This window comes from Scleropages formosus, chromosome 20 (genome assembly GCF_900964775.1).
Source record: "Scleropages formosus chromosome 20, fSclFor1.1, whole genome shotgun sequence".
Classification (NCBI taxonomy): Eukaryota; Metazoa; Chordata; class Actinopteri; order Osteoglossiformes; family Osteoglossidae; genus Scleropages; species Scleropages formosus.
In genome coordinates this window covers 8401823-8426439 of record NC_041825.1, presented here as the reverse complement: position 1 = coordinate 8426439, position 24617 = coordinate 8401823, and the positions used below count along the sequence as shown (strand labels likewise).

The 24617-nt window shown below is 39.2% G+C and overlaps 1 protein-coding gene across 2 annotated transcripts in view; it reads left to right on the top strand.

Annotated features, from left to right (window-relative positions):
- Positions 1–2361: 2361 nt before the first annotated feature.
- The window catches only part of LOC108926331 (protein ELFN1-like), a 104121-nt gene continuing 81865 nt past the window's right edge, over positions 2362–24617 (top strand). The window contains exon 1 of one of the 2 annotated variants that reach the window (XM_018738983.2): positions 2362–2463. The gene's annotated coding sequence lies outside the window, so the exon portion shown is untranslated. Of the gene's footprint in view, positions 2464–6958; positions 7398–24617 lie in introns of those variants that run through there. The other variant, XM_018738974.2, reaches the window with a different exon arrangement.

The following is a 24617-nucleotide window of genomic DNA, read 5'->3' as shown; positions in this document are numbered from 1 at the left end:
TACCTCTCATTGTGTCAAGTCTAGGGCTCACTGGTAGACACCAGTGGTGAGGGATGTTTGGCTGAAGGAGGCCTTGTAAGCAATGCTTTCAGGGTATTCTCCTGACAGTTGTTGAAATAAAAGTATGAGTATGGACAGAAACTATTTCAATACCGCCAGTAATTGTCTACTGCACAGTATGTCATTATCATGAGATGTCTAGGAATGTATACTGTACAAATGCATAATTTTCATTATGAATTTTCAGGCAGCATATTCATCTATAGTAACATGCAGATTTCCCCAGTGTTCTACAGCCTATAGTTTATTATTTGTTATTAACAATTAGTTAACTACGTTTGCTAAGAGTAGTATATTCAGGGCCATTCCAGAGGACTATATATTTATTAATTTAGCTGAGTAATTTTAAGGTAAGCAGCTTGCTGAAGGGTACTACAGCTGGAGGTGCAGTTTGAACCTACAGCATTTGGGTCCAAGCACAATAGAGCTAACCACCACACTACCAGTTGCCCACTTAACTAGTAACTTAACCATTATGAAACTTTCTCTAAATCAAAAACAGCCTGAGCTTGTATTCAAGACACATTTTTAAACTTTATGTTGTGACATAATTGCTACATACTTTTTAATTTTATATAAGTTACAAAATGAAAACTGAAGCAATCTTATTCAGAATATGCAATGCATCTGCTGTATCATTAATGCGGAGGACTCTAGGACATAATTTTCTGGAATAGGGCAATGGTACAGATTTCCCAGGGACCATAAAAAATATTACTAATGTGTGCATAAGCCCAAAGGCAACATAAATAATACTTCAGACAATTACAGTGTGGTACCTCTGGTTTTCCCTCGATCCTGGGCTTAGACTGTAGCACTCAGCTGATGAAAGCACTGTACTGCAGTGAAACGGGCCCTGCTTCTCAGCAGCACGGCATTGCCATGCTTACAAAAACAGGGGTTGGAACCAAACTCATACAAGAACCTGTGCTGGTCTCAATTCACAACCTAAAATCCATTAGTGTGGGGACATTACCTGATATGCATGTCTCTAACTCAAGGCTAAGAGCAATGAAAAGAGGGTATATTTCAGAACATATCTGCTTGTTTTTTATATATATGAGATTGTATCTGTGATGAGCATAAAAAGTACATGTGGGTTACCTCTACATTTTTCAGACATCTACCTTGTATCTGCCTCTTAGTTTTAACTCACTTATCAGAGTTGTAAAGAACGTGACGCCATGCAGGACTGTGTGTTAAGATAATATTTTTACAAAACCTTATAGCTGTTGAATTCATTTTAACATGCTCATGTGATCTTCTTATATAAGAACAACAGACCTTTGTGATCTTAATGTTTTATATTACCACAAACCCTCTCCTTTTCCTGTTTTCTTGTGTAAATTTTGCTTCAACAACCTAAGAATGACTAAGTAATAATCACCGCAAAAACTGTTACATGAGTAAAGAATAATCTTGAGTCTTAGTTATGAATACATAACGACATGATATGCTGTTAACAGATGGAATACATAGACAGGCGGGAAAAAATGTCCATTTCTTTTATTTTCCTATGTAGGCTACCATGTCTTTGGTCAAAATGTTGATTGAGTGCAGTTGATAGCAACAGTTTTTTTTTTAATACATTTTAATCCATTTTACAACAGTCTAAAATAAGGATTTACACACATTTGGATTATAAAGCATGTTTTGAAATTAAGGCTTTGATTATGAAACAGGCTTATTCATGTGACATCAAAATATCCATCCCATTCTAGCCTTACCTAGCTGGTAGGTATGCAATACCAGAATTACGCTTTTCCGTTGATGGTTTTGTTTTGCCGACACGTGGTACATTCCATGTGACGGATTTAGATTTACCCTACAGAGATCTGTGCTGAACTCACACCATCCATAGCCTTACACTGCCTAAGAACCTGATCATGAGATTTAACCCACATGTCCCACTACCAGACCTCTGGATCAACATCCCCCTGCCTGCTGCAAAGTTCTCCAGTTAAGCATTGCAACAAAATCATGACAAATTACAACCACTGGCAAAGGGTGCAAAAATGTGGCTATGGGTTTGGAGTTTGGTGACAAAACCAAAAAAAAGCTGTGCTGCTCCGTGGCGGAAAGCCTGATGCTGGAGCGCTGAGGGCCACTGGGAAGCGGGGCACCGAAGCAGGGTTTTTGCCTTGAATTAATCACATTCCGTTTAATGGCTCTTTGAGGCTCGCGCCTGACGCAGTGAGGAGCCTCGGCTCTGCCTGCCCTCTCCCTCCGACACACTCCGGCGCGCGCTGGATTTCCCCGAGACATCCGTTGCCCGCCTTTGAAAAAAAAGAAAAGAAAAAAAAAAAAAAAAATGTCTTAGCTTTGGAGTGACACTGAGACCCGGCAGATTTGCATCTGGAGAGAAGCCGGCAACTCGAGTCCGACCACTCCTTATTTAAACAGGTAAGCCATTTAACCTTCTTTTCCAAACGGAAGAACGTCATCTGGTTTACTTATCCTTCCAGATGCAGCCCGCGTCGCAATAAGACGCGAAAAAGCTGTAATACTTCATATCTGACCTGACAGGAGGGGGGGGGGGGGGGGACAAAAAAAAAAAAAGAAAAACCAAAAAGGTTTCTTTGGACGTAGACCTACCTCGGACGCCGTTGTACCGCGGTGAGTCCGTGTTAAATTCAAAAGTAAATATCCGGCTGGCGCTTCATATTAACGGGAAATCTCATATGATATTCTTGAGCAACTTAAACATATTTATTGTACTTGTGCAAAGCTAACCGGAAGTGTACAAACGGGGTGTTCTCAGTTCAATGATGCGCCTGTAAGATATATTAATTACATATCATCGTACCGGGTAAAAATCGCTTAAACCAAATAAAGACATGTGCTTATTTATAGTGGACTCTGTGTTATAATTTAAAAGCAGCGCAAATTGGTCACCGGGGAGGTGTATCAGCCGTCTCTGGGAAAGGAGACTCGCTTTGCATTTCAATTAGTCTCCCCTGCTGAAAGCGCCGCTGTTTCGGAACTGAACGCGAAACTTACACGTTTTCCCGAACACCGATATATCGGCCTCCCGCCATCGATGAAGAGGCGAAAACGTGTCGCGCGCAGCTGTACCTCCGTGCAAAGGAGAGGCAGAGAGAGAATAAGGCGCAGACGCGTCTTCTCCGTGGCCGAGCCGACGCGTTCGTTCAGCACCACGGACAGCCGACGCCTGTCGTTTGCCGCTAGAGTTCGCCTGCAGCCGCGGAATCCGCAGCGCTTCCTTCCGCGCGGCCACGTGCGCGGTGGAGCCTCTCGTCGCCGCGCGTCACGCAGCTCGCCTCCCGCATCCCAACGAGTGTAGCTCCGGCGCAGCTTCACAGCGCGCAAAATCAGACCAAGCGCAGTCTTTCTTCCCCCTACGGTGGGAACAGCTTGCCTTGCTTCTCCCAAACGCATACAGAGTACGTATGATCCGGCATAATTCTATAATATGCATAAATTCTACAATAAAAAGCCTGGCATGCCTTCAAAATCAAACTTTTGCAGCGCCCTGGCTCTATAAGAGTGCAATATGTACTTTATCTCTAGTGACACATTTAAGATAGTTGTGCTGTGTCGGTTGGGGGTGGGGGTGTCAATAAGGGAGGTTCAGAGCGCGCTTGCATTTGTGACGTCAGACACACTATGCATGAATCTCTATACGGATAGTCCAAGTCCCTAAACTCTCCCGGGATGCGGTAAAAAAAAAAGGGGGGCGGGGGGGGGGGGTAAGTTTTATTTTTTTTTCCTTTGCTCTGAGCACCAGAAAAGGTGTTCATCAGCAAAGCGTGTGCTGCCACTTACAGAAACCAGTTTATTAAAATTAGGTGTGTGCCTAAGTGTGACATGCAGATTTGATGCTATGTCGTAAAAGGAAAACAGCTGATGCGATCTGAAGTCTGAAAATGCTTCTCTGATATTAATTTACAGTTACAATTTTAAGTTAATGTATTTCTCCTCCTTTGCTGGCATTTCGGTTTGACTGTAGTTTGCCATATGTTTAGCAGCAAATTTTTCTACATTATCATTATTTCTTAAGTGGTCATGAGAAAAGGGAAATAGCCATTTCGGGACTGTTTTGGCTGTAGTGTCTTGAAATCACATATTCTGTTCTACAGTAGATAATGCAGGGTTTAGGCCTTACATGCATTTTCATGCAGTATTTGAAAGAATGTTGTTTATGTTTAGATTAAACCACTGCATACACTAAAGCGGTGTTGTGAGTAACACTGTAGTGACTGAGTTAACATTACTCTGTAGAGTTTAATAATTTACACATTTTTATTGTCGTTGAAGAGTGCCAACCTATGCCCTGATAGAGTTAATGGTTAGTTTAGGTTAAGGGTATTTGACATGCAAAATCAGGAAGGTTATACCAAAATGGGTACACAACAAGATAAGACCTCTGTGCTAAGTGTCTGTGACTAACCCCACAGAGTGGAGGGTGGCCACATGGAATGCATATAGTCTATTGCAAAAACAATGCCTCATAATCAGTTGCATGCATACACTTTTGTAGTAATTAGCTGAAAATGCAGTTATATGGAACAAGAATCTTACTAGGTATTCTTATAGTAAGCAGAAAGTATTGATTCATTCTTGAAAATTGTTTGTCCTGGTCAGAGGCACAGCGGTGTCGGCCCTATCCTAGAATCAGTGGCGGCAAGGCTGTGGGGAGTACACTTCGCACAAAACAGCAGCCCATCACAGGGTAGCCAGACACAGTCACGTTCTGCAGGCAATTTCTTGTGTTTGTTTCCCCTTAACCGTATGTATTTGAACTGTGGGAGGAAACCAGAGCACCCAGTGGAACCCAGTGCAAAAATCAGGTGTAGACCACACTAAATGCACTCACCATTTCTGGTGACACTCCTTCTAGTCTTCAATGCCTTTCAATGCTCAAATCCTCTTTATTTTTCTATATAAGCATTTCAGGATACAGCTACACAAAACTGACAATGAATCCAGGGATTTTATCAGTGGGGGTATGTTAGGTCTACTAAGACAGCATTTAAATGGTTAAATAAAAAAGATACAAAGATGCAGCTCGCAGCCTTTGGTGTGATCTTCAAGTCTTGAAACAAATGGAGAATCTCCACCCCTGGGCTTGTTAGCTCTGTGTTAAGATTGATATGACATGTATGGCTTACAAACATAATTTTACTGCTCACTGACTTGGTTGTACAGTTTTTAGTCTGGCTAAAGAAATCAATTCAGAAAATTGCTGACCAAGAAAACAAGCACTGCTACTTTAAAGACTAAAGTATATTTACTTTATTAATGACTGAAATCATAAGCCATGGATAAGAGTGCGGTTTATCTATTTGGTAAAGTAAACTGGACTCAGAATGACTTACCTTTTGGAACGTGACCCTTTTGTAGTAAAACAATTGTATAATGCAACATATAATATCAAAAAAAAAGATTTAATATTGTGCTTACAGATCTATGTATGTGTCAGTGCTTGTATGGAAAAAAGAAGTGCATCTCATTCCTATGAACTCTTATATGAGTAACTGAAAAAATCAGTGTCCCAGTATCACTCCCTTAAAAGCATGAGTAAATCTAAATTCACCCTTTTCAGGGCATTGTGAGATGGTGTTTTGAATTTTGCATTACCCTGTGGCTGATGATTTGGATTTGCAGTGTAAGGGGTACTGCTAATGCCAGTAGGACATATCTTTGTTTGCAGTGTATGGTGGAAGTAGCCAGTAAAATTACTTCAATGTTCTCAGCAATCCATATAGGGTATGTTTGTTTTTTACATTCACTGGAATACATTTTAGTACCTGGAGTGGAATCACTAAGATACTAAGAATGTCTTATTTCAAAGACTAATTAGAAATATTCTATCACAAAAAAAAAAGAATTAGAACACAGCAATTTGAAAAGTTATAGGGTACTGATCATCCCAGTGTGTCATTCCATCAGCTGCCAATCACAGAGACATTGACCGTGCTTCTAAAATCAGAGAAATGGCTTTGCTGAAGATCTTACACAGTTTATAAGCAGATCTTCTCGATAAGGTTTGTAGTGAGTTTATTGACCTGTCTAGTGCATGCATGTTCTCCTTTGATCCCAAATGCACATGAACTACGCAGTTGCTTGGTCATCTGCACGTATTGTGTCCTAAAATGCCATATTTCTAAGAGAGTAGATGATCTTCATGCATGGCAGGGGCTCTGAAGGCGACAGGGATTAGGAAATGTGAAAAGTGCTCATGGTGGCTCGCATGAATCAATCTCGGTCCCCGTTCGCCTCCTGTCTGTCCTGAGCGCCTCTCTTATCGAGATGTGTTGCTAGCCGATTGAGTCAGCTGTTTTGTATGCATGTTGACTCCGTTGCTTCGTGGAGGAGAGCGAGATCGTGCTGTGGATACATAAAGATCCACGGGCTCCACGCGAAGCATCGCAAGGGACGAGGGGACCATAAACGACCTTCCGTGTCACGAGCATTATTTGTGGAGGAAAGACGCGTATAGAGTATAATCATCATGTGCTAAGGAGCAGGAGGAACATCGATGCGCTTCTTAGTAACACTCTGCACACACCGGACTGCTCACTGGCCAGGCGCTGTGCAGCAGCAGGCAGCGAACTTGGTCTGTATCCTTACATCAGTGACAGAGTGAAAACACAGTAAGTATGTGGATAGACGCGGTTTGTCTCAATGATGAAATCACACATGGCCACCGTAAAGTTGGAGTCGCCGGAGGTCTGTTGTTATGACCCGACGCCTTAGGTTGTCGTTACTCAGTCACTTCGGAGGAAGCGCTACCTACAGCAGAGCAGTGGGATTCGAACCGAGAACCGTTCGATGAGCCGAGCCAGGACGCCGCCTGCTGCCTAACGAGTGCGACTGTCGTAACAGTGTTTCAACAATCGTGCCCTGCTGCTCATTCATGTAAAGAAGTGGACTTTTTCGACACAGACAGAGGGGAGTCGAAGTATACAGTTTAACGCGGATTTTAAACCAAACCAATCAGCGGAGACAAACAAGAGGAGGTTTCGTGAGAAGGGGACGGGCGTGCGATCCCAGTCACACCGAGCTCCCAGCGAGTCCACGAGAAAAATCTCTCCATCTTCTTCTCTCCGTTTTCCCGTCATAATTTGCGCGCGGTCTCTCCCGCGTGCACGTGGAATTTGCGGGGTCCCGCGAGACGCCTTTTCCGCTGCCGAAGAGAGGCGAGCTTTGGACTCGAACCCACCTTTGTTGAAAAGAGAGGACTGAGCTTGAGCTGTTAACCTGCAGGACTATCCTGAAGGCAGTACCAAGAAGATTAAGCTTATTCCACAAGCGTTCTGTCTTTTATTGTAACTACAGAACACTCGTCTATTCTGCATGTGCTTCTGAATGAGGTAAGAAGATTATTATTATTATTATTATTATTATTATTATTATTATTATTATTATTTACACCTGAGTTACCTAGCATATATAGTATGTGTTCATACGATGATTACAGCTGCATATAAACACATACACTCAACAACGCACTGTGAACAATGTAAGAATAAGACAGTTTACCCTGCTCCTATAACACCTATATAACGGCAGTCACTAAAATACTGTACTAATTGTACCACGTATATGTCCTGTCTGTGCCGTGGCCTGATGACATATGAGGTATTCTCCATTTTTCATGGCTTTCATGAAGATGAGTGTCAATGTTTTTAAAGTGGTGTGGAAAAGACCGGCGTGTACCAGGAGCAACTCGTTTCTGTGGTCTGGACCACGGAACGTGACGTTGACCAGAACTCTAAATATTTACGTGAGAAGTTACACGTTGTACTCTATCTTCTGCCTTCTGCCTTCTGCCTTCGCACGACGTAAACCTGGCTTCTCACCATAATTTAGTACGCCTACAGATGTGTAGCACCGTAAAGTGTTTTTACTGCTAAATCGGTGTTGTTCTCAGCTCGATGGCGGATGGTTAAAGAAGAGATCAACTTTGGTGTGGTGAGGCAGCTCACATTTACCGAACCTGTAACAGAAAATACCCCTTTCCGGGCGAGAGTTGGCTCCGCACAGTCTGCGCGCTCTCCGTTGAGTACATGGCGACGCGTGGGGTCCTTGCAGAGTAACGGGATCCAGACATCGCGCGCCCCCATCCCCCCCTCCATAGATGAGGATGTACGCACGGGGATATCCATCTCACAGTCTGCTTTTCGCTTTCATAAACACGGCCACGATTTTCTGGGGTGCCTTAATACCAGAAGAGCGTCGTAAATCGGAAATCCCGCTCATTTAGTGATGGACATCCATCACTTTATATATGACAGAGCGAACACTTAAAAAAAAAAACGAAGAGAAGAGAACAGAGAAGAGTTGAAATGCTTCGTGGTGAAGGCAGCTTGTGTGTGTGGCCACATTTGCGCGTTGGGGTTGAAGCCGGGGGAGCTGTCCGTGGTGCTGAATGGTCTGGCTGCAGTGTTGCGGTTCCCTACGAAGCGCACGTGGAAACGGTCAGCTTTCAACGCACTGATTAGTCCCCCCCCTCCCGTACATCTTACAGACATGCATCGAATTTTGGAGGAACCCTCATTAAGAAGTTACTCTTACTGATTTAGTGAGGCTGTCCGAGTCCGTTGATTTGTTGGTTGCTTTTTTGGCTCCTTGCACAGGATTAATTGTGTGTAATTAGTGCAATGCATGATGTTCGATTTACATTTTAAACACAGAAGTATATGATGTCTCTTCCACTTGCTTTAGAAATAACCCTTCACAAATGGCATCGGATTTTCTATGTTGAATACTCCGTGAAATATTTAAGACTTAGTATAACCACAATGAACTGAACACTAGCTGAGAAACACATTCACAAGATTTGTATTTGGACAAAATAAAAATGAAAGTGTCTTCGTAAACACTGTTTACACTATGACTTGTCACTTGAGTTTGTGTGCCAGAAAAATGAATCACTGAGGTTGTGGGATATTTTGCAGTTATTGTACTGTTTATTGAACTTCTTTAATTTACATAATTTCTATGAATATATAAGTGATTATTGTTATATATCAATACATATATTAAACAGTCACTTTGGGATTTTGGTCTTGAATGAGTACAAAAAAAATGTAATATTTGTAAGATTCAGTGAAAGGTATTTACAAATGGTACATTTAATATCTGTTATACTGTAAATTATGATGTCTTACTCAGAGGAAATACAGCATAGTGTCTTGAACATAAAAAAAAATTAATGATGACAGGTTAACGATAATGTGAATGCGGATATGATGTCTGTGATGTTAATGATGATCTGTCATTGGTGAAAGACGAGGCTGTCATCTTTATTCCATTAGTGATGAGAGGGTTCTTGCAATTTCCTGAGTGACATCAGATTTTATACATTGTTCTCAGTGTGGGAGGAAACCTATGATTATATAGTTGTTAAAAAGAACATCACGGATTCATACTGAAGGATAACCATTCACAGAATCTGACTGATAATGAATTAATGAATTATAATATAATTTTAGGTTGCTGTCTAAAAGAATAAGGAGGTGAAGGGTATGGTCATATCTATTAATACTCTTTTAATTGATCTAATAATAGGATTTTGGCATATCATGCAGCCAAAGCTGATACACTCTTGGGGTACAGCCTCATTTCCCACAAATAGGTATTCCTCATAAGCATGCAGGTGTGTTCATGAGGGAAGTGGAAACACAAGAGCTTTAAACAGCGTGCTTAATGATGCCCTTCTCCTTCTGCGGTGTGCACCCCCTGTATTAAATCACTCTCGGCTTTGGAGAGGAGGTGGCTGAGGCACTGAGGGACACGGCTCATAGATCATTAAACCCCTCAACTCTGCCTAGCAAGGCTATCACTCCTCGTCTGCTTTGTTTACAAAGGAGAGAGTTTCTTTTTCATCTTACAGAGTAGGCGGCAGAAGTCTGAGGGTTGGAGGGAGAGCATGGGGGACCAGGGGAATTATCTTGTGTGAGGCTTGTTTCTCATCAAGAAAACTATGTAGTGTGTTTGGGCACACAGCAGAGAGCCCCAGGTACTGAACAGCAGCATTTCTCTCACAGCAGCACATGCATTCTGAACCCTGTAGTTTTCATGTGGCCCCTTTAGCTTCCAAGAGGTGTAAGTTCACCACAGGTTGAGAGCTCCATCCCTGATTGAAAATTATATTGTCAGTGTGCTCACCTGTCCACCTCGTGTCCTTGCAAGAGGAGAAAGAAAAATGTTTTTCAAAGTAGCTTCAACTTTTCCTCATAAAGCACACATCTGTATTGATGAAGATATGTTTCTCAAGAAGTAACCCATTAGCATGGCTTCCCGCCTCTCACATGTCACAGAACTAAGGTGACCTCTAATAAGGATCAACTTTTTATCAATGCAGTTCTGTAAAAACCAAGTGTGGTGTTCTTTCCATGATCTGTAGTTCAAGTTATTCTCAGTGTCTACTCTGATAGGCCTGAACGTTCTTCATGCACAACAGGTACAAATTATAAGGAGTCATGGAAGGAGAAATGCAGGCATTTTCATTTTGATGACAGTCAGCATCTCATGATTGTCAAACTAAAGCCTCCAAGGTGTCCCCATCTTACGGTGATTTTCTCTTTTTTTAGCAATGCACTATAGGTCAAATTTGATAAAAACTGACAGCTTTTCAGTGTACTTTGAGTGGCTAGACCTATTGAGGATTATGCCTATGAAAATTCAATATGGGGCTGTAATTTGCTAAATAAAGTAGAAATTATTAGGTTAATATCCCCAAAGCCTTCTCCCTTGGCCCCCACTTTATTGCACAGATGTGAAGCAGGTTTGGTGAATTGCACCGTGTATCTCTAAAGGTGTCTAGAAGGAAACGGGCAGTCTGTGTGGCTCATTAACTTTTGGCCACAGCTGAGATGCATCCACTTCTGGATATTCAACAAGTTTTGCATTTAGTTTCAGATTCAATGGAAAGTGGGAGACATTGTGGAGGTAGCTCAGAAATAAGTGAGGTGATCAAAGCCATTGAGACCATTAGCAAAGGGCTCAAACAAATGTTTAGATATCTCTTACAGAGCTTAGCTATCATGGCTTTAATTACTAAAAATACTTCCAGTCACTGCTTGATATATAGAAAATGAGACTTTAATGTATCCATCTTAGAAAAATAAATCACACTTTAATATAGTGACATTATTGATACTACTGATTGATTGATGGTATTATTTTTGAAAAGTGAAGCCCACAAGTACTCATATTTAACATGCATTCAACATTATACTTTGTAAAAATGGCTAGTGTTGGTAGTATAAGTCAGATGATTCTAGTTAAAATCCATAGATTTAAATGTTGCTTGTATGAAAGTACATTGAACTTCAATTCTACACTGGAAACTCCATCTTACAGTGTCAATGTAAACTTAAAATATGGAATTAATGTCTATATGAACTGCTAGCTTCTTATTATGTCTCTTACAGCTGGATAACTGGCAACATTTCTTCATCAAACTAAAGCAGGTAGTTTCTGCCAGATGATTCCCAACACAGGGACAGAAGACTTGGTCCTAAGGCTGAGGCAGCTCTTTAGTTAAGGTTCATAGTCAGAAATTTCAAATAATTTTATACTGAAGGTCAAAGGCCGTCTGACAAATCCAATATGAGAAACAGTCTTTTTGTTGACAAAGCACTGAATAATAACATGCGATGTGTGTGTTCTACTGCTTATGGCTGTTTCTGCATTATGATGCTTTACACATTTCAGAAGTTATTAAATGATTATAAAAAATTAAATTCTGTTGGGTGTCACAAAACTACATTTATGTCAGTTCACTTTGAACAAATTTCATGTTATCTGCAATAGCTTTTCAGAAGGAATAGTCTGAATTATGTGTTGATAAACCAAATAATTAAATGCTGTTTGAAACATCTGTACTTTGAAATGTGCATGATGGGAAAATATTGCCTGTCTATTGGAAGTCTACTTTATTCCTAAAGTAGCTCATAACAATGGTCAGCCTTGGTTGGAAGCTGAGTATTGAGACATTCTTAAAGATCCTTCAGACTACTGCAAAAAAAGAGATGTTTTACAGTGAACAGTGACCATGACTTTGCATCATTTTATTTTCACAGTCTATGATACATCTAAATATACGCCAACTCAGCTGTGACACAAACAAGGAAAAGTGATGACACGGAACAGGTGCAAAACTGTTTAAAATTTCCCAGCCAAAAGTGAGTGTAACACAAAATCACCACAGATGGGCAATTACAGTGAGACAGTGCCAAAGAAAAGAAAATATCAAAAGGAAACAGTCTTGCCATCCACCCTAAAACAAAGAACTCTGGTGACTAACAAAACACTCAACTATCCACCCAAACAAAAATACTGAAAGTGGCAGCTGCCTCCACCTACATGTATTGAAGCACTTTTAATAAACTACAATATACTTTAGGTGTGAAATCAATAGTAACTGGTGGAAAACAATCAAGTTAAAACAAAGTGCAAACTTCCTAAAACAGAAGGCAGATTACACAGCAACAGCACACTTTCATTCACTGCTGTCTTCCAACTGTTTCTCAATTCCTTTCCTACTTTTTGTTTACTTGGAACCAACTCGGATAAGATAGCCGGCCAGTGTGGGTCAAGTATGTCCATTCGTCCACTGTGACGATGTCTGTTTAAGCCAGTGGTCAGTTTGGAATAGAGGTGGGTTTAAACCAGGAAAAAAGGGCAAAATCTTATTTCCTGAAAGTGTGAAAAAGCACACAAAGGCCGTAACGACACATATTCTGTTGCACTTAACATATAGATCACAAAATCTTTCACTTTCGTCATTTTCGCCTTTCAACACTGGAAATTTTTTCAATATTTTAAATGCACTTTTTAAAAGCAGTTTTTCCCTCTTTGATAAGATGTTATCCAAGGACCGGAATGTACAGTTAATGCTACTGTTAATGTTATGGCACATATGACCGCCTACTTTTTCATGAGGCAGCACTGGTTTAAAAATACAGAATATTCATTGATATATGAGGAATAGACTAATATGGATATGCTAGATAGACCCTTCTATAAATAATTTAACTTTTTACCATGAAAGGTCATGAGAATGTAACCCTCACTACTGGTGAGTGGGGGGTAATTAATGATGATTTAAAAAAAAATCATAAAGGTGATGTGGCAGCTCCCCAGAGTCTCATTTACTAAATGTCTTACTAAGGAGCCAGCTCTTTCAGTTTGAATAATAATTAGTTATTGCCAAATTGGCGACAGAAACACATAATACCTATGTACTGTACTTCTACCACATGGCATGTACAAGACTATATACTTATAGAACTGTGTGTGAACTATATATTAGGGACTCTCAGATTTCTTACAGTAGGTTGAAGTAGGAATGTTCATGGTGCAGTTTTTTTCTTGTTCCTCAATAGTAGTTCAGAAGATAGAATGTGCGCTGGGCATTTCAGTAACATCTTATAGACAGAAGCTCTTTATAATTCTGAGGTATAACATTAACAAATGCACATTTCAGCTTTGTGTGTGTCTCTTGATGAATGTTCGAGGTAGCAAACCTAACCTCATGAATCACTTCTTTGCAGAATAAATGAACAGCTGATGAACTATTGAGCAGATTTTGTTGCAATTGCAAAAATAATTGCCGTATTTTCCCTTTCCCACAGTAGTCAGAATTCATCTGCCCAGAATAGTTTCAAGGTCAGCCTCATTTATAGTCGGTATATTATTCGTGTGAAAATATTAAAGACAGGAATCGGGTGGGTTTTGTGGAAGAAAAAAAAATAGCTTTTTAAAAAGTTACACTCGTCAAAGACTGATGCAAACATAAAAAATTACCAAAGGAAAACTTTTATTATTACCAAAAAAATTATAATGACTGGAAGATATAGCAGCCAAGTTTTGCATTCACCCTAAGTCAGAAACCCAACATGTGACGAGTGCCAGGGCTATTATTTGAAATCTATTACAAAGAACAGTGTGTCACCAAAAAGAATTATGAATATCACATACTGCAGAAAAAAAAACTGAACAATGTAAAAAAATTCTTCAGAACACGTGGCTGTAGTAAAAATGAAGACTCCATTGGAGTCTTAATGGTTTCGGTTCTGAATTAAACTAATTCCACATACTTCTAATAACAATGACACAGCGGAGAAAGGAATTGAATAAAACAAAGACATTTATAAATCCTGGGTTGTGGTTTTCTGAGAGATTTAGAAAGGTTCAGTGCCTGTGAGCAGCTGGAGGGCACAGCATTGTGTCATGGCAACCCTGGTACCACTGAGTGATGATACCTCCACCTTTCAACTTAACTAACAACTGGTGGGACAATGAAAAAGAGTTTCAACGGAACAGTGAATGGTTTCCAGAAAAACAAAAGTGGAAGAGTACCCGTACTTGTGTTATTTGCATTTATTCATTTAGCAGACACCTTTCTCCAAAGCAATTTATAATGAATACAATGTAGTATTTAACTGAAATCTTTTTCATCCAATGTGACTTACAGCGCTAGATACACTACCTCCAGTGAGTAACTCATCTATACACCAGAGCAATGTAACACACTTTCTCTCACACACTATGGGCGATAGAGAGTCACAAATTCACTTTACATACCTGTCTTCAGGCTACAGGAGGAAATCAGAGCACCTGGAGGAAACTCACATGCACATGGGGAGAATGTGCAAACTCCACACAAATTATCTAGGGGATTCAACCCACGTTCTAAACACCATCCTTTGAAGCAATAGCGTTATTTACTGTGCTGTCATGCCACCCTCAAAACCGGAAGGAGTAAATTCAAACAATGGAGTTAGCCAATGTGGTCCAGGCAGGATAGCTTACCTTACAATGAAGGGATGGCTCCTACCATCAAACGTGAGCTGTGGAAAGTTAGAGCTATAAAACCATTAATTCGATGTCATGGCATCCACAGCGCCGGAGCGTGGTGGTATTTACACCTCTCTACTTACAAAACATTGACCCTGATGCACCGAATCCTCTTGCTGTGTGGTGGTGTGAATGAGTACAGATCCAGCTAGGAGGGGAAATCAACCCGTGAACAGCAAGTACAGACCTCATGTTTCTCTGTGCGTATGAAGACAAGACCACAAACCTAGCACTTATGGATGTGGGCTCACAAAGGTGACCGAAAACAAAACTTGTTTATTTTTTTTTTCTTTTTTTAAGATTGCTGTTGTTGCAGTTTTCAACAACCTCCTTTAGTGAAATAATTTGTTTCCATTAAATTGCAAGCTAATAAGTTGCTTTAAAACATTTAAGCATCTGTTGAGAAACAAAAAAAAAAGATAAAAACATTTAGGGCAGCACATGAATAATAAACAGCAGATTTCCAATGGCAAAATATAATAAGATGCTAAATGTGGGCTTAAAATAAAGGGACTAAAGATAAATTTCCTAAAAAGTTTCCAAATGTTATTAGGTTTAATTACTGTTCTGTATAAAGTAGACTCTGGCTAGCAAATAAGATCATCTAAGTTTGTATGACTACTTTGTCATGAGCTCATTAAGCAGATCCAAACTCTTCCAATCCCACATAATCAGATGAAAGGCTGTTGCAAGCAAAGCACTATTGCATTGCATAGAGCAGTTTACTCAGACCACAAAATACCCAAAACATAAACAAGAAGGTAATGTAATGAGCCATCGAGTACTCATCATTTGGTTTGCAGTTCCTGTGGGTATTGTTAAGGTGGAGGAAAAGACATTTAATTTGAACTGAAATATATATTTATATTTATGGATGAACTCTTCTGGTGGGCTTTGTGGGGGCAGGTTTGCTCTGGTTTTGTACACACACACACATTTTCAGAACCGCTTGTCCCTGATGGGGTCACGGGGAACCGGAGCCAACCCGGCAACACAGGGCGTTAGGCCGGAGGGGGAAGGGGACAGACCCAGGACGGGACGCCAGTCCGTCACAAGGCACCCCAAGCGGGACTCGAACCCCAGACCCACCGGAGAGTAGGACTGCGGTCCAACCCACTGCGCCACCGCACCCCCCCGGTTTTGTACATGGAATGCTAATATTTTTGAGAATGGTAAATAAATGTAAATGGTAATTTTTAATTTTTTTGTAGCCCTTATTCTCCTACTTACCTGAATGAACCCGTTCATTAGATGACTAACTCTGAACAGGATACGAATGAATACGCATGATCCAATGACATCCTAATTTAGATGAGGAACATAGTGATAGCTGACAGACACCTCATTTCTTAATTGTTGCTGACATTAATACCAGGATGACAGGCACCAAACTAACAAAGGTAAAATATACTGCAGCATACGTTCAGCGTGCAGATATAGCTACTCCCATTCTTAGACCATTTTCATGAGTTTTTTTTTCTAAGAGATAATAAAAATATGTTGTCAAAAAGATAGCTTCACACTATAATCAACACAAACATGCATGAAATGTCACACTCATTCTTAAAAATACTTGAACATAAACAAAATGTCATGAAAACCACATTAAGAATGTGACTGCACTTATTGAATGAGTCTCCTGTTCAGTGGAAAGTCCTGCGGCCAATCACTGTAATTAGTTCCTCTGGGAGAAGAAAACGTGAGGATAAGTTTCTTCTGCATAAAGTAGGGAATTGAGTCCACAGTACAAAGACGAAAAACACTTCTAGAATTCTTTCAGCTCTAAGGTGAATTGTCTGAATTTCAGGTATATACCTTTGCATTTATTTGTTTGTCTTGTAACAGTGACATGGTGTTGTTTGGTTTTCAGTAAATAAAATAATTGGGAGGATCACATTCACAGCTAGACATGGAATGTTTTCCTTAGAATATTTAGACTCAAGTAACTGCCATTTGTGTTACTCAGGCTCAGGTTCCAATAAAACTTGTCTGCATGAATTTATTCCTAATATGAATTAAATATGAGTATATCAGATTTCTGCAAAGCACTTTTGCGATGCAGTTATTATTCTGTGTTGGCATACATAGTGGCTTGATACAGTTGTGAATGTTTGCAGACCAAACGGACACAATGTTACCTCCTACCCATATTTGCTTGCCATGTTGAACATATTCTACAGTCAGCAGCAAAATGACAGAGAAAGAATTGATTAGGCCTAGAAGTAGACTGCAGCATCTTCACTCTTAATCCCTGGCCAATGAGGGACCTAGTAGGAGGTTCCCTTCATGGTCCACCGAAATCAATACTTTATTTCTCCCTCTGATTGCCAAGTGATCGTATTCAGTCTGCCCCTTTTTCCATGAATTGCAAAGATGTATTGACTGCCCCAGATCAACATGTCCATAAGATCTCAAGCACCTGTTGTGTTAATTGACAGGCTCTTCAAAAAGATGTGTAATATATTTTAAGTTGTGCAATATGTCACACTTTTCTGCTTGTGAAAATAATTGAAAAAAGCTATTTTCTGAAGAGTAATACTAAATGTATTTTAAAGAATGTTTCATGGTAGATTTTTCTTGCTAGTTATTTCATCCATCTGATCTTATTCTAGGTACCTGTCAGTCTGAGATTGCTGTTGGTCTCTGAAACACTGGGATTAGGTGCCAAATCAGTGCAGATTTGATTGTTATCATAATACGACATTAGCTATCGAACATTTGTCCTAAATCATATTAGAGAAGAAGGAAAAGAAATGGCTGAAAAAACTCAGGGATGGCTTCACTGCTTGGAAAGTAACCACTTAGTATTATGTCATTTATGTTAAACCTCTGGAAAACAGAACGTGAGTGTTGATAATGACACAACCTGATGTACTACTTAGAAAATTGCAGAGATATGATAGGCAGGGGCAAAGCATCATGTCTCAGAAATCTTGAAACGAACAGACAAAGCTAATAATCGCATAACCCCTTACATAGACGCCATTTAATTTCCCAGCTGAGTTCTCAGCACAGGTCAGATTATTGATGGCTGTCTGCAGATTCAATTTGAGTGAGTAATGAAAGCATTGCTGAGGCAGAATGTTTATTTTTCATTGCTTGGCAACCTTTGCCAAGTTTTTTTATTTTTTTAGAATTCTTATTAGATTCTTGTGAACCAAGACTTGTATTTCAAAAGTGGTGGATTTCACAGGTGAAATACAGCAGTACTGTAAATCTGTTCAATATATCCTAGTTGTTTGCATACCTGCTTCCTGGAAAGGTACTACATTTCACAATGTGCTTTTTGAATTTTATTTTCCTTTTGTTATAAATGTCAAAGTTCTCTCTTGTTCAGACTTTCACATACAGCGCTTGGAACTCAACATATTCTAGTCAGAATATATCTATTGTAAAAAGTACATTGATGCTACCATCTGGACATGTGGGTCATAGATGAGTTATCTAACTCATAAAGGAATGGAGACTCAAATAGTTATATCCTTTTACATCCCCTTTATCTTTTTGAACAGGCCCAAAGTGAATACTTAGACATTCTGCATTGTCTTCATCTTGCGAATACTTGAGGATAAGAGAAGGTCTCTTTCATACTACAATGTTGGGAATAGTCCATGTTAGTTTATGTTCTTATTAACAACATCCTTCATGAGGTTTTTGAAAAGCTTTTTTTTTCAGTAGCAAAAGTTAAAAAAATTACTTGAAAAGTATATGAAAGAGTGGTTTGTATAGCAGTAGATAATATATCTTCAGCTATCAGAAATAACCCTGAAAGAAGACACCAGTCTATTTCTGTTACTATGTTCAAGCATCCTGCAGAAGAAATTTGAAGTGTTATAAAGCAGTGCTCTGTGAAGAGTACACGCCTGTTTTATTATCCATATCAGAAAACGACTTGTAGAGGTATAAAACAAGGAATCATTCAGTTTTGCTACTGGGAAAGTTAGAGGATTTCATGTCATGTGAAATGTATAAAGAGAGAAGTAGCCATGAAAAAGATAAGTGCCTAAAATTTGTTTCTACCATGAGGTTCAGCTACCATCTTTATATTGTGCAGAAATCCACCAGTTTGAGGCTTTTAAAATCATTTTAAGATGTAAGTGTCACTCATGTAGTAATCACAGAACTTTTCTTTGCTGATCAGTGTAATGAAATGTAAAGTAGAGATGGCCTAAAAAGCAAGAATGCATCCTGGATGTCCATTTCAGTTCACTTACAGTGCATTACAATGGTGCAAAAACTTTAAGAACTTGGGATACCTTTTAAGGCCAGGGGATAATCGAGCAAGATGTCTATTTTGCATTATATTTGCAGGGGACTACATCGGTTCCTGAGACATGTTTAATGTCTCTCTGGACTTAAGGGCCTCTTAGTGCTTCAGTAAGATGAGCTCTAAATTACAAAAGCAATTTAGTGTGTAGACCTTACAAGTTGAAGCATTGTACCAACCCATCTCCCAGCAAAATTTTAGATGGATAAGAAAGATTGCTCTAAATAGTATATGCATTGATAGTGCGTGAAAAGTTTTGAATCTTGATTTGAAAGATTTAAAATTTTGAATTTATGACCTATCATGGATTGAAAAAAAAGAAAAAGAAATACATTCTTCATCTGACAGCTTACATTATGCTCAACAAGTTAATCAGTGATTATAAATAAAATACAAAGAATAATATTTCAATAATGGCATTTAGAGATGAATCACACTAATTACTTTAGAAAAAAACTGATAGAATCATCACAATTTTAATGTGCCAATATCAAGTCTTTGTTTACAGAATATATAAGCTTAAATCTTTATTTGTTGTCACAATTTTATCTGTGACTTTATTGGCAAAAAAAAGCATGTAGGCTAGACTTGTCAATAGCTATTCTGGTTAGCTGACAGAAAATCAACCCTGCCAGGCTGGGGGAGGTGGCTGTCAATATTTGGATTTCTTTGCAGCCATCAGCAATACACACATACTAATAGCAGGATACTGTCTATTCCCCCATGTGCTGTTCTTGGGAGGGATGTTATGGAAAACAGTTAAATTAGAAAGAGTTTCTCTTCCCACTGCACTCTGCGGTAATATTCTTTGTGAGGTGCTTTTGCACACATGGCATCATTTTAGCATAATACATAGAGCAGCATCATTGTCGTTACTCTTAAAAGTAAACAGCCACCGAAGTATAGTCATGGATTAGACTGAAACATAGGTGATCACAGTAGCTGGTTTTAAAGTTGACTGTTGCTCAAAATAGTACCAGCAGAACTGATAGAACTAACAGCCTCTTTTGTTCATTTGTCACTCTTTTTGCCATTCCTTGAATAAAGCATTAATATAAAATGGATCTATTTCTTGAATCTTCCATTGCAACTTTTATGGACCTTGAGCAAATGGGTTTTGTCATTGATGACAACTCATGTATGTTAATTGTGACATGGTCAGTGTGCAATTTAAGATCTTAGTCCAAAACTAGCTTAAAAAATGTAACCAGAACCCTTTCAGAGAGATTTCACAGGACGAAATATAACTGCAGAAATGAGTAACGGAACACAAAAGATGAAAAATTGAAAATACAAGACCATTTGCTGCAGACATAGACACTGGCTAGGAAAATAAATGAGAAAATATGATTTGGTAATCTAATACACACTCTGGAGATGGACCTCCATATCACTGTCTTTATTTCACATCAAAAACTGCTCCAGAGCTCAACAAGGTAGACAAGTACATAGTGTAGTTGAGTTGTAAATCCCAAGACTGGTCCTTCTGTTGAATTCTTGACCAAAATCCTTAACCTGAACTGTTACCGTAACATTTCTAAAGTGGGGAAAGAAAGTTAAGATGCTTTGAAAACTGAAACCATGCAAACCAGTGTTTAATTCAGTAGCATCCCAAGGAAATGCAATAATTTCAAATATTTACAATGATATTGAAGGAGATTTTCCAACAGCCAAAACGTAGTCACTAGAATCAATACTAAGAATTGAGCTCGAAAACCCAGTAAGACTTGTCCCCACGCTCCAGATGCAGGCCATTAACTCGACAGTGCACCTGTTGTTTCTTCCCCGCATGTGCCCTGTTCTACTTATTTAGCCGCCGCGCCACTTGTTTTCCACCTGGTGCACCTCGTAAAAGGCCACAGCAAGGGTGGTACTCAGGAAGGTCCCATATTGTCAGACAACCACCTGTTAGGTGGCAGTCCTCAAGCTCTGCCGGAACTCCAAGCAGATCCTGCATATTGATTTTAGCCTCCAGCTCACATTAATGCCACCACATGAACCCAAGTGCACATCTAATAGGATTTCAGGACTGGACTAAGGAATTATGGCACCAACACAGGCTTACAATACAAATAATAATCAAGGCACTCAATGAAGGCAGAAAACTGGTGATCATTTTCTATGCTTTGAATGTTACACTATGAATTGCGAGGACACATAGAGCTCTATGAAAAGTGGAGCTTCTTTCTGGCGCATTGTATGTTTTTGCATAATTACTCATCAAGATGATGGATGACGGTGCAGAAAGGGACAAAAACACTAAAATCCGGCTGCTTTTCATGCAAGTGATGAGCTGTGAAAAAGGAGCTGTAGACTACTGGCACAGTGTTTTGAAAATGCCTACTCAAGCCAGGACCTATAAGAAGAATCTGTATTTTTAACATTTTCAAACTCCAGCCTCTAAGGAAGCTGCCAAATCAGGTCATTGCAGTGAATACTGTCCCTGCAGCCTAGCAGAAGGACATGTGGATGTCCTTCTAAAAAATGAGAATGAAAAATTAGAATACATTATATATAATACATATTATACATATACTGTATATAAATAATAACAACATATACATACATTGTATTAAATAATAACAACATGATTAATTCAATGAATATGTAAAGATGTAAACATGGAAACTAGTAAGTGAACATTTAAATTTGAACTTGACGTTAAATGTAAATATGCTTCCCTCTGAGATAAATTGTGTATCCATCAATCTGTATGTATTGTCCATTGACTGGTTTAAATTTAATTTCCGTGTTTCCATATTCATTTACATCAAGTCCTCTGATGAAATATACACTTTTCAGTTTTGAATTCTGGACTTTCATTCTTTGCATTTTGCTTCTTTGATGGAATTCTTTTTCTTTGATGGAATCTGTTCTAATTATTGTGTTGGGGACCATGCGTCAGAAGAGCCTGGTGGCAGCAGTGACAAAGAATGCAAATATAAACCTGAAAGTTTAGTTGCAGAAGATGAATTTATTCACGTTCTCAGCCACTGACCACATGATTTTTTTTTTTTTGAATAACAATGCACTGGAGATCAGGTCTCAAGATACAGAGGGCTACTTTTTCTCTACATGACTATGTGTCGCATGATATATTTACATTTATTCATTTAGCAAATGCTTTTTTCGACAGCAAATTACATTGTTAAGGTTACAAATGTTTACCCATTTGCACAGCTGGGTGATTTTGCTGGGATGGGTACCTTGCTTGGGGGTACTGCAGCCAGAGGTGGGGCTCAAGCCTGCAACCTTTGAATCATATATCAAACCATATCCCTGAAATAGTGAAGATATTCATTGTAGGTGGTATGATTTTATGATCCTGCGGTTTCCTAGTTTCGTGGCTTTACAGCTGGTGGGACATCCTTGCTTCAGAAGTGTGACGTCCATGGTTTTACAGTGCAATACAGCTGGCAGATTACAGGCCCTTTGATCTGGATCACCATTCACCATCACCCTTCAGGGGGTCTGCTGCATTGAAAAGGTCCAGAACATACTATAAACTTGTAAGACACAAAGCAGGTTACAAAGCAATATATTTCATTATACAGCTATTTTCCGAACCCTTCAGTGGTGTTCCATATTTATGGAACACATATATATAAACATATTTAGCAATGTTTTTTGTAAACTTTTGTGTGCTTTTTGTCAGTATTTTTCATAAGTTTTTACAGCCATCCAAATTGTTCCTCAGATGTGGTATCATGTACCACACTGCAATTGTTGAAATGGACAGATAGCTACTGTACAAACTATAATCATATTGTCACTATTCCATATAAAACTCTGTGATTATCTTTTTGACTTGCAGTTCTGAAGACATGTTGAAGTATTTCTTGGCTGATTTGTGCTAGTGCTCGGTGCTCTCCAATTTTCACTGCCTGCAAGAATGAATGCCGCAACCTTGAAAAATGACACAGAACTCTCGGCTGCGCTATGGTGATGCCACTCGTGTATGAAACCAGGAGATGTGAGCGGGCCTTGCAAAATGTGTATTGTACATTGCTTACTGTGCACTTTAAGATATTTATTCAATCAGCATCAAGTTTTGATTTACATACTTTTCCATGAAATGTCCTTGAGATATGAACCAATGCAAATGATGTGCACTGAAAACACAAACTGTTAAAGTGCTGTATACGCTTGGCAAATACCCTCTGATTCCTGTCACTTGTTTTGTAAAGTTGGTAATTATTTGGCCCACATGCGTGTATCTGTCAGAATTAAGTCATGCATCCTCCGAGGTGCACCTCTCATAGTCCAGAGATGATACGTTGTGTGCTGGATTGTATGAACATTGTGCAAAGATAGCAAAAATAGGATTCATCACTTCTGAATACATGTTATTATGCAAAATAAGTGGCAGTGATTTTAATTTGAGCATTTTTTCCAGAGGAAAAAAACTACAAACCAAGGTATGGCTCATCACTCCTTTAGTATGATATACTTACTACCTTGGGCATTGTCTCCCTGCAGAATTTTTTCAGCATAGTGGCTCCCAGATCATATAGTTAAAATACATGTATTTTGAAGCTGGAATGCTCAATTGGTTTTCTTTCAGAGCTTGGGCTGAATATTGATTTTCAGCAATACTGGAACTTTTAAAAACAGGCTTAAACATTTTCAAATGCTGGGAAACTCATAAAGCAATCACAGCTCCCATAAATGCAATGAAGCACTCTGGTTCCTAAAGCACTTACCATCATCACCTTGTTCCCCCACATTGCATCAGAATCTGTTTGATATTCTGTACACAACCCCTGCTTACACAACCCAGTGCTTGGTTATCGAGGCCAGTGGGTATAAACAAAAAGGAAAAGAAGTGCAGTGAGTTACGAGAACAAGGGTCTGAAACATACCTGGTCATTTGGTTCTCTCCTCCACTTGATATGTTTCAAAGTCCAAATGATGAGCCATTCTGTGTTTTGAATATTAATAAGTATATGCTTTGAGCATGTTGGACTCTTAGTCACCCTTCTGGATTCTTCTGAACAGCAGGAAGAGAATTATATATAGACTTGCTTCTTCATTAGAAATTATTAGTCTAACATTCTGGATTTGAAAAACAATTTTGTGTCGTTATTGTCATTAAGTCTGATAACGTTAAACCATAGGTACTGCATAATAATAGGTATTTTGATGGAAATGTAATTCATTTCCTGGCCTTTGAACAGTTTATAATATCTTATAGTTGAGTTTTTAGTAACCATACACAAATCGTATCTAATAATATGTGAAGAATTTGTTTAGATGCAATTACATAGAACGTTTGTGGAGTAAATTGTTGACAACCCTTTCTGTGGTTTTGTTAAAGCAGGATGAAAATGTTTTCCCAAGTACCATTAAAACCTGTCCAAACCTGTCTGTTTTTCTGTCTCATCTCTCAGTCATTCGGCAGCCAGCCCACACCCTATGTCTCCCCATCTCCTGTAGAGGTATACAAACTCACCTT